This window comes from Dipodomys spectabilis, unplaced genomic scaffold, assembly GCF_019054845.1.
Source record: "Dipodomys spectabilis isolate Male_0828 unplaced genomic scaffold, ASM1905484v1 ptg000154l, whole genome shotgun sequence".
Lineage (NCBI taxonomy): Eukaryota > Metazoa > Chordata > Mammalia > Rodentia > Heteromyidae > Dipodomys > Dipodomys spectabilis.
Window position 1 is genome coordinate 330,325 of NW_024870831.1, and position 11,803 is coordinate 342,127.

Sequence of the window (11,803 nt, forward strand, 5' to 3'; positions counted from 1 at the left end):
CTGCAACATTCAAGAAAACACAGAACACGAAAAAGGGAGGGATCCCCAAGACAAACACAACTGGGGAAGGTGATTCAACGGAGGGTCCAGCCAAAGGTGATGCTGACTGGGGGCCTCCCCTGCCTTTGAACACCATCAAAGCCAACAGGGTCAAGAATATCAAGTATCGCAGTACCACCAAGGATCTGCAGAGGTGCTAGCGACACATGATGCCAACCCTGGACTGCAGCCAAAGAGGAAAATCAGGCACTCTGTGCCAAGATCCAACCACTGAAGCAGGAAAAGACAGACCGGCAGGGTCGACTGGAGAAAGAGAGGGACAAGATAACTGAGGTGCACAAAGAACCAAAAACAGAGCTAGAGATCCACAAGCCACCCATACAGAGGTTGGTTTCAGCAAAAAGTGATTTACAATCTGCAACGGCCTAAGTGAAGCAGGTGGGCAATGGCACAGAAATGGAGCAAGAAGCTCTCACCTGCCACATGCAGGCCACAGAGTGGGGCATGGTGGAGGTGGAGATGGCTTTTTCTGCCATCACTGCTACACAGAAGGAGATCGAAATGTTCTTCGAACAGCTGAATGATGTGACACTTCAGTTCGAGGAAAAGTCCAGAAGCTTCAATGACCTGGAGCAAGTGAACACAGTGTTGCAGGAGAAGCTGGAAGCACTCTGGACACAGAAGAGTAACAGGAAGAACAGAATCTGCAAGTTCCAACAAGTGCTGGCGGGGCGGGAGGTACTGAAGAGACTATTGGACAACCTGAGCTGTATGGTGACCTCAGAAAATCTGGAGAGAGACACCTTCACAGAGGACCTGTGCATTGACAGGTCCTCATGGAAGGAGGAGGCTCAGTGGCTGACTGACCAGGTGAACCAACTGACAGAGAAGGAGCAAAGGGAGAGGCAGGTGCTGGACCTAGAGAATGAGCTGGGGGAACTGAGCAGCAAGCTGATAGAGCCGTCTCAGGTTGATTGGCAGTTGCGGCGCAGGCCTAGCACACGCAGATGGAGTTGAAGAACCTGGAGGAACAAGGTCACATCCAGGTCAAGGAAAACCAAAAGCTATGTCTCTAGAACGCGGAGCAGTGGGAGCAACGACGGATACTAGAGGAGAAGGCCAAGGGTCGGCAGGAGATCCCTGAGACCCCCATGATGCACATGGGTGTGTGCAACCCATAGCCAGAGGAATAGCTGGCCCTGCTGTGGGATGCTCTCCACAGGGTGAGCGGTGAGAGGAACCTCACCAGAATCCTGGACTCAGAGCAGCAGGTGAAGAAACATCTGTGGGAATAGCTAGATCACTTAGAGGAGAATATAGGGGAATGGAAAGAGGTGTCCGAGAGACAGGACCATGTGGTTTGGGAGCTGCAGGAGCAGCAGGATCAGTCCCTGGCCCAGCTGCAGGAGCTCAGAGCCACCTGTCAGCAGCAGATTGTCTCCAATGAGCGGCTGAACACTGAGAAGTAGGCCCTGCAGCGGCACCTGCAGAAGTAGACCCAGCTGCTGAAGCAGCTGAAGCAAGTGCAAGGCCCAACCAACTGGGGGGAAAAGTTGGTGCCCCCAAAGTAGCAGGACATGGTCCAGTGCCTGGAAACCACCAGAGCACAGGAGGAGTGCCTGGAGGCCCAGCTGAGCTTCCTGTCTTTCCCTAGGGAAGGGAAAGGCATGAGCCCTGGAGAAGCAAAAGGTGAGGAGGCAACTCCCCCAGATGAGACCAAGCAGAGGCTGGAGATGTCCCCCAGACCGAGAGGGACATGGCTCTGTGAGCGCTCTCGGAGGCTGAGATCCACAGGGGGAAACTCCTGCTGCAGGAGCGGTGGCCCTGCTGCAGGTGCCCGGCCCACCCAGCAGCAAGTGCCAGACAGAGCTGGAGCCACAGGCCCCCTGCTCTGTGAGCTGCCACCACAGCAGGCGTAGGGATAGGAAGTAGGACATGTGGGCATCCAAGAAGAAAATCTGGTTTGTCCATGACCTGTATGATGAAGTGGACTTCGATAGTCCAGCAGATAAGCTCCACCATCGATGCAGCAAGCTGTTGGCACACATATCCACTGTCGAGGAGTCCCTCATGGGGTGTAAAGAGCAGACATTCATCCGGGATGAGCTGTGTTGGGAGAAAGCCAAGCGCATGTGCTGGCTCTCCCAGGAGAAGATGGAGAAGAGAGCTGCAGGAGCTGATGTCGCTCCTCGCAGGGGAAGGACAGACAGCAGGCTCTAGCCCCCTGCCACCACCACTGCTTCAAATGACTCATGCTGTGGGGTGGTCGAAATGAGAGAGGAGCAAAAAGGTTTTGAAGAATTGCAACTTGAAGACACCTTGGAAACTGCCAAAGAAGAGGTCGGAGTTCCTGAACCTGTAGATAACTCCTCCATGAAGCTCGTCCTGATGCAGATGCCCCACATCCAGAGTGGCCTGCTGCTTGCGGGCTCCGACAAGGAGTGCTCCCTCCCTTTCTTCTGTAGACTGATCTGGATGATGACTCTCTATATGACATACTGACTTTCAAAAGCCTTGGAAGCCACCAGAAGTAGGTGGCAAGGTGGCCTTCTCTCAGGCCTCCATCTGCCACAAGATGGGATGGGTAAACTGTGGGTCAGGTAGGGCACAGGCTTCTGGGATGTGGCCCAAATTCAAGGGGCATCTAATGGCCCATCGGTAGCCAGAGAAGAGACCCATGTTATGCTTATCACAAACAATAAATTGTTTTCAAAGGGAAGTAAAACCTCCAACAAAAATTCGTTCTTCCAGTCCGGGGCATTGAACTCAGGGCCTGACCACTGTCCCTGAGTTCTTTTGGTCAAGGCTGGCACTCTACCAGTTGAGCCCCACCTCCCCTTCAAGCTTTTTCTGTACGGAATTGAACCCAGGGTTTCACTCATGCTAGGCGACCATCTACCACTGAGCCACATTCTCAGTTAGGATGATTCCTCTCCACCCCAAACCCATATGGCCATTTCTCAGATTAATAGGAAGTAGGGGCTAGGATGAATATGAAGCACAAGTCCGGTTCACACAGAAATACTCCTCTGACACCTCTTAGATCCACTTAGTTGAACTTTCTATTCTAACATAGGGATGAGAGAGGGAGAGGTGAGTCCTGAGAGAAGAGTATCACAGAAAGTGGCCCCGTGAGACACACAGCCTACCTCACACAAGTGGTCCTCTAGATTCTGATCTTACCTGACGCAATGTGGAATCTACACTATCTCTCCACTACTTCAAGACTCAGGATGAAATAAAGGTCAGCCCTGACTTCATCCCACACACAGGTAGAAGCTCCTAATCCCAGACTGACTTCCACCTCTGACTGCCTCGAGTTAGGCTGGACCCACCACTCACCACAATGTTAGCAGTGATGACCTCATGGATGGATTCCAGGAAGAAGGTCTATGGCAAAGAGCAAAAGCAGCAGGGTGAGAAGGGTGGAAGGAGGCGGGGTGATTGCTTTGGGATCTTCTTCCTTGGAGCCCTCCCATCAAGCCAGATCAATGCTGACCCAAAGCATGGCCAAGGCCAGGGTGTGAGACAAGATGGAGGAGCACAGGGCTAAAGGAGGTACTGCTTTGTCTTGGAGCACTTGAAAATTCCAATTTTATTTGGCCCATACCAATCCTAAAGTCAACATGCAATGCCTCTCTTGTTGTTGTCCATGAGCACTGTCCCTGAGCTCTTTTTCTCAAGGCTAGCACTCTACCACTTGATCCACAGGGACACTTTTGTTTTATCATGATTCATCGAGGATAAGAGTCTCACACACTTTCATGCCCAAGCTGGCTTGGCACCATGATCCACCAGATCTTAGCTTCCTGAGTATCTAGGATGGCAGGTACGAGCCACCTGTGCCCAGCATGTGAGGCCTTTTGAAGGCATCTTGGAGAGTCTGTAAAAGGAGCTCCAAAGGGCCTGGATAGACCATGACCCAATCAAGGAGCTGGGATGGGGGAAGGCAGACCTTCTAGCCATTCTGTTCCCCAAAATTAAAGATGCCAGGTGGTGGTGTATGCATGGAACTCCTAGGTCAACAGCCATCAGGCTTAGTGGGGAAAAGGTAGAGAATACCCAAAGAATGCAGTGTAGAAATATCTGATTTTGCATGCATGTAGTGTGTGTGTGTGTGTGTGTGTGTGTGTGTGTGTATGTGTGTGTGTGAACTCAGTGCCTAGGCTCTATCCCTGAGTTTTCTTGCTCAAGGCTCTTGTTCTGCGACCTGCGCCACAGCCCCACTTCCCTTTTGATGGTTAATTGTAAGTAAGAGTCTCAAGTGCTTTCCTGTCCAGGGTGGCTTTGAAGCATGATGGGAGCCCCATGGAAGCAAGAGTAAACACAACTTGCAGGTACAATCCCTATGGTGAGTGACCCCTGCCCCCTGGTGGCCAGATGTGCAGCCTCATGCCATTCTCTAGAGTTCAATTTTCGGAAGTGACCAGGGCCAAGCTGACTTTTGTTCACCCTGAGTGCTGATGCCAGAGCAGGTGTGTTCCCCCTAAGCCAAGAGAGCTCCAGGAGGCCCAGCACCCAGGGGCCCAAGGAAAGGAGAGGTCAGTTCCAGGCCGAGCTAAGAGCCTTTGCGCACAGACACCCCAACTTGGCCTTCCCCTCCTGATCACCATAAGACCTGTCAAAGAACAACCCCAAAAAAACAAAATTGGGGCTATGGCTCCAAGTGGTAGAGTTCTAGCATTGAACCAAAGAGCTCAGGAAAAGGGACCCCATGCTTTGAGTTCAAGATGCCCAGTTGACTGTCCTCCATAAAACACAGGTTGGCTAAAGTAAACTAGTAGGATTTGTGACGTGTTTCTGAAGAATGGTGATATGAAGAAAGCACCCTAATTCTAATGACAGCTGAACTTGTGACATACAGCTATGTGCTGAGTCATTCACAGGGTGCTGTTGGCTGGGGCTTTTCCACATTGGGGTTTTCTGCTGCGTCCTCAAAAAGGTGCTGTTTGCTGAATCATGCAAAGGGTGCTATGTGCTGAGTCCATTACATAACGTACTGTACGCTGAGTCCTTCAAAAGGCGCGGTGTGCTAATTCATCCCAAAGGCTGCTGCTATGTGCTGAGCCCTTGAGAAGGGAGGGATGAGGTGAATTTTTCAAGTGCTGTGTGCAGAGTCCTTTACACAGTGTGCTCTGTACTGTCTTTCAAATGGTGCTCTGTGGTGAATCCTTTGACAGTGTGTTATGTGCTGAATCCTTCCCCAGGGTGGTATGTGCTGAGTCTTTCAATATTGTGCTATGTGCTGAGTCTTTCAAAGGGTTCTGTGCACTGTTTTACACAGGGTGCTACATACTCAGCCTTTCAAAGGGGGCTGTAGGTGCTCTTAACACAGGGTGCTATGTACTGAGTAACTGGGAAAAAGTGCTACATGCTGAGTTTTTCAAAGCATGGCATGTGCTGAGTCCTTTACGCTGCAGGCTATGGATTCCTTCCTTCAAAGGATGCTGTGTGCTGAGTACTCAACACAAGATACTATATGCTGAGTCCTTCAAAGGGATCTGTGTGCTGAATCCTTTACACAGGGTGCTTTATGCTGTTTTTTGAAGTGTACTGTGTGCTGAATCATCTCAAAGGGTGCTATGTTCTGAGTCCTTGAGAGGTTGTTATCCCCAACAATCACACACACACACATACAAATGAGGGTCACTGTGTACCTGCTTGGTGTTTGGAGTGGAGAGAGATGGAGGAGAGTCTCCTCCAACAGTGGGGCTAGGGGAAAATTAATCCACTGGGAAGGGACTGGGGTTGGGAGGGAGTGCTGAGCTGAGGTGAGGCTGCAATTGCCATGGCCTGGAAGCCTTAGGGCCCAATCAGGTCTGGGCTTGCAGCCAAGGTGGGGGGAGGGGTCTAGCAGAAGAGGGGACATGGCCAAGGGAAGGAGGGGGCAGGGCCCAGGGCTCACTGAGATGGCAGCAGTGGCCAGGGGTATGGGGGCAGGCACTGGGGGAGGGGACAGGCACAAGGTGGCCCAGGAGAGGAGTGGGGGCAGAGAGAGAGAGAGAAAGAGAGAGAGAGAGAGCAGAGAAAAGAGCAAGCACACGCACAAGGGCAAGCAGTTTCATCATCTGGTGGCCTCCCCGAAATTTCACAGGTCCTAGTGGGGATCACAGAGCACATGGAGCTGGCGCAGCATGCACACTGCCACAGGCAGCCACTCAGGGCCATGGTGGCCCTGAGTCTGAGGTCACAGCATAGGGGAGCACGGAGGCAATGGTGGCAGTTGAGGCAGGGGTGGCGTTGGAAGAGGAAGAGGAGCAGAGGCCTCATGCAGCCACTCTATGCTGCCATGCAGATACACCTGCCCCCTCCAGGAGCATGGTGTTTCAAACATAGCTTGGACCCATGTTGTCTCTCACAGTCACCCAACAGAGATGGCGCATCCCTGTCCGGTTTTTGGCCCCAACCCAGTCTGAGTCCTCAGTCCTTGGACTCCAGGCCTGCAAGCACACAGAGCCACTGCCTACGGCTTCTCCCAGCAGCACAGGTGAGTGGCTGCCAAGGGCCCAGGACCTGTGAACCCTACTGTCCCCCTTCTTCCCCCGCTGATGCGGACCCATGCCTCCTGCCTCCCCTCTCCCGTCCTTCCCTCGCATGCGCCATGCCCCACAGTCCGCCATAGCCCTGCCACAAATGTGCCCCAGGGGTGTAGGGTGGGGGTGGGTGTCGACCCAGGGATCCCACCTCCATCTAGTGGCCAGTGTCCCAGGAAACGGGAAGATGCAGAAAGAGTGAGAAGGGGGCACCACAGAGCCCCTGGCCTGGAGCAGTGAGAGACACACAGCTGTGCTTCTGCACCGTACTTCTCCCTGGTGGGAACCTGGTGGCTTTAGTCAGAGGTGGGGAGTAGCACCTCACCTGCCTTCTTGGGTCTTTTCCTTTTTGCTGGGGGTGGTGGGTGTTGGATGCAGAAGATAGGCCCTCCTTGCTGTGTGAGCCCTTGTCTTTTGTGCTCAGTCACCTTTTTACCTGAGGAGGGTCCCAGAAGAGCCCACTAGGGAGGTGAGGGCACTGGGGGTCAGATAGAAGGTGAATATCTGGGAGGAACACACCTCTTCTGACACACATACACTCGGCCTGTCCCCCCTCCATCTCAGCTGTCAGTCCTCACAGGGTGATCACATTTCCCAGCTCTGCCACCATCTGCTGATGCTCCAGTTTCATCTGGTCTCCTAGTCTTTCCCAAGAATCCACCAAGTCACCCAGACTCATCTAGGCTGGAAGTAGGGAGTCCATCTATATATGTAGCCTTTAGGATCCTATCCATTTCCCCAACACCGCCCCCACCCCAGGTCAGACACATCTCTGGGGCACTATGACCCCCTGCTTGTTTTCAGTCCTGGCTCTGAGGAGCCACCTATCTCGGTATAACTTCACCCAGCATCCTGACCGGGGGTTTTGGTGAATGGGGAGTCAAGGCTGGTTGTTCCCAAGGGAAAGCATCTGGCCCTAGAGAATGGGAGAGGCAGGATTGTTCAGCATTATTAGAGTAGTGCTTCCTTGGGTCGAGCCCTTGATTCTCACAAGGGAACCCCCATGCTCCAGCTTGCACCTTGTCCCAGAGGAGGAACCAACAATCTCAGGAGAGGCACTGCTCTGAGTCTGTTTGTGTATGTGTGTGTGTGTGTGTGTGTGTGTGTGTGTGTGTGTGTAGGTCTGTGTGTGCATGAGAGAGACAGAGCGAGAGAAAGAGAGAGAGAGAGATCATCTTTCCCTTATACAAGTTGACTGTGCTCAGGTGAGTGATCAGTTGGCAAATTGCAGGTACTGCATAGATTAGTCTTCTGTCACAGTCTGGATGTGTGTGTGTGTTGGGAGAGCAGGGAGATGAGAATAATGAAAATATATTTAAGTCACCATGTCTAAAAAGAGCAAAAGCATTTTATTTGTGTGTGTGTGTGTGTTGTTCTTTTTTCATCAATACCAAGTACGCGTCTAGCCATAATTTTTGTTTCCTCCTTCACCATTTCTCCTTTGGGGGAAGGTTTCAGTAGATGTTCCTTTCCAGCTATCTCTTCCCTCTGTTCTGTATCCCACAGTAGCTGCTGGGCCTGCATGGGTCTCCCCTAGGAGGCCTATGTGAACCGCAGACCAGAGTTTACACCTGTGCATCTGTCTTCAGCCTGAATGCTTGTGAGACGAGTGTGACCACAACCTCACTCTTCCAGCCAGCCTGTCTGTTCTCGTGTGTATAGTTGGAGCTAATTCAAGGATTGGGAATGTGTCTACAAAACGTAATTAGGGAATGAGATGTGGGGGAGTAGAGCAGGGGCTATGAAGCTAGGAGGGTCTGGGGAGTGGTGAATTGTTACGTAGTAGATGGTTCACCACGACCAAGGATGAGGGGGCAACCTTACCCAGGGCATTGACAGTGTCCATGGGCATCTGGCCAGGGTGCTCCAAGCCCCCACTGGTGGCGTGTTCCCTCCAGGGGGAGTGCGCCAGCGGGCAGTCCTCCCTGGAGTCCTGCAAACTCCAATCTGCATCCCTCCTAGTCCATTTCCAGCTGGGCTGTGGTAGGCAAGTGTGTTTCCCCTCCTGGAGCCTGCTCAGTATCAGGCCGTGGCAGTTAGCTAAGGCTCTCTGAATGCCAGTTTCTGTAACCTGATGTAGGCTGTCTGGAAAGAAAAGGGAACCGCTGATTTTGGAACCCTTTAAGTTTGATCGGGACAACTGCAATTCCACCTTTTCCAGGGTTTTTTCTTGAAGCTGGCAATTTCCATTAACACCTGGGATTATGGGTCAAATTAGATAGACCACTTCAGCCACCAAACAATGACATTCAAAGAAGCACAGGCAGAGTTCCCCAGCCAGATGGTCTACTGCTATGAACGTCGTGACTTGACTGCCTTTATGCGGCAGCTGTTGATTCCCCTCTGGCTCTTTCTAGGGTGACCACCACAGTCGAGGATATCGTTGGGAGCAGAGATTGTGACCTCATCTTCCCTAGCCTGCCAGCTGTGAACAGAGATGATTCCCAGCACCTACACTGGACTCTGGGAGATTCAGAAACCTGGGATGCCTCAAGGATCCTTTCTCTGCAACATGAAACTTGGGGGCTGGAGGTGGTAGAACATCGTGGCTGGCCCCGGGGGGAGGAGAGGAGGCCACTTGAGCCAGGCCTTCAGCTCACAGCAACCTTGTTCACACTTGAGTAGGGAATTGAGTGCCACAGATCTGGTCAGCTGTTGGCCAGAGATCTTTGAGAAGATAGGCATCCCAGAGGCCCCAGAATCGAGTGAGTATATCGTGGCTCACATTCTTGGAGCCAAAACAGTTAAGTGCGGTGGCACCAGGAGGGCGGGAAGAGGAAAGACGGAGAACTGGGAAAGCTACATCAGGTTTTGCATCCCCCCCCCCAGGATGCTTACCAGTATGGGATGGGACTTTTCTGTAGTATTGTAATAGGCAGATGTTCATTTATTTATCCAACAACGCATCACAGTGTGCCAGGGTCCAGTGTGTGGGGAGGTCATAGACGATGAAAGGTTCTAGTGCTGGTTCCCGAGCACATGAAGAAACCTTGGTTTGAGCTGAATGCTGGAACATCACGCTTGTCATCCTAGCTACTTAAGAGGCTGAGTTAGAAGGATAGAGGCTTAACGCCAGGGCAGGAAAGCCTTTAATACTCTTATCTCCAACTACCTACGAAAAAGAAAACACCAAATGGTCTGGTTCAATAGTGGGGCTACTGTGTGGTCGAAGGACCACCTTTAAGTCACTGAGCAGGATTTACTCCCTTTACGACCAGGTGAAACACAAATGTAAAATTTGCTGACACTCATCCCAGATGTGCTTGTGTGTGAAAATTACTGTCTCTAATGAGGGAATGAGTCTCTGGTCTTATTTTTTCTGAAAAGGATGTATTTTGCTGTTTCCAGTTATACAGGTCACTAGCTGTAAAGGGAAAATATATTAGAAAAGGTCCTGCCCACCATCTCTTCGATGTTTCTGTCTCAAGGGTAATAAGGGTAACATACCACGTTGTACCACCTCAGGCTGGTACAAGTAACCACTTTTGGTATGGGAGGACTTTAGATTAGAGGTGTTGATGGCAAAGAATAGGACAGAGAGTACATCAGTGCATCTTCCACTGAAGGAATCTGTAACACTGGGGGAGAATATTTTTTTGGATATGACAACTTTAGGCCTGTTCTCCCATCCTGAGAAAAGGAGTAAACAGAGGTGCATACATGACACAGATAAAACTATCAGCATACACACACAGACCAACAGCCACAGACACTTAACCCACAAGTGCCACACCACTCCATTTTGACCTCTACAGAGATATGAGATGACAGAGAGAACATCCCAGATTGCCTCTTGTGGATGCTGCAGATGACCTCTGGAGGATGTCACATATATTCTCCCTAGGAGGCCCTAGAAGACCTCTCATGGAGGTTCCAAACGGCTTCCCAAGGAAGTGTCAGTTGACCTCCATAGGAGGACCCAGATGTCCTCTCCATGAGGCTGAGATTACCTCTTGAGTAGCTCCCAGATTGTCACTCAAGGAGGCCACATATGAACTCCAGAGGAGGTTCCAGATAACCCTCTTGAGAAAGTGACAGATGACCTCCAGAGAAGGTCCTATATAGCTTCTCAAGGAATTCCCAGATTATGTCTGAAGACAGTCAGAGTTTTCATCAAGGTAACCCTAGATGACCTCCCAAAGAAGCTCCACATGACCTCAGGAGGTCGTCCTAACTTGCCTCTTAAGGAAGCCCCAATGACTACTTTTGAATAGGTCTCAGGTGGCCTCCTGAGGAAGCCACAGATGACCTCTGGAGAAAGTCCAAGATGGCCACTGGAGAAGGCACAAGATGACCTCCAGCGTAGGTCTCAGATAGCTTCTCAAGGAAGTTGCAGATACACTCTTGATGAAGTTCCAGATGGCTTCCCAAGGAAGGCCCACATGACCTCTCAAGGAGTTCCCAAGAAAGCCACAAATGACCTCTAGAAGGGGTCCCAAAAACAGGCTGGCAAGCTTGCCCAGACACACCCCTAGAGGTACCTATATGACTTTTGTCTATGTTGCTCCTCTGGAGACAAACACTCGAGACCTTGAAGGCTGACACTCTCACCTATAGGGATTTTCCCCTGAGGCCAAGGCCTGATGCCATCCAAACGGATTAATCTCAATGGGATCTCCAAAATTCAGGCCTCTATTGTTCAAGAGAATTGATCGAGACACATTTAATATAATAAATGTTCTCCAAACCACCGAAACTCAAAATTATGTTATCCAAAGCTCCAAATATCAAAGGGCAAGACTTTTTTCCCCCTCCCCTTGTCTCTCCTTCGCTACAGACCTATACTTCCTTTGAAGTCTTTCCGTTTATCCCTTCTACCAGTTCCTTCTTCTCTTCAGGCCTCTCTACTCTCCACAGGCCTGAACTGTTTTGCCTGGGTCGTCAGTTGCAATTCTTCACCTCCTGCTCTCCCTCAACTTCCTCTCCTCCCAGGTCTTTCCCCTCTGCTATGACACCACTTCCTTCCTTCCAGGACTTTTCAATTTGTATCTCCCCTTCCATTGCTGTGAACAAGCAGCATATATAAAGTCTGTACCCCTTCTCCACTCCAACTGCTAACAGTTTTCAACTGTCACATCGCAAACTCCCCACAGCCCAATCACTTCTTAACAGCTCAACTCCTGGTGATTAAGGTTCCAGCCCCTCCCACAGAATGCCTGTCCTCTCCAGCTGGCCAGGAGATGGGGCCACACTGATTATTGGACCCCTATATATTATCAGTGCCCTGCTGATTATTACAGTATCCTCCTTGTGAACTAGTTGCAATTGAA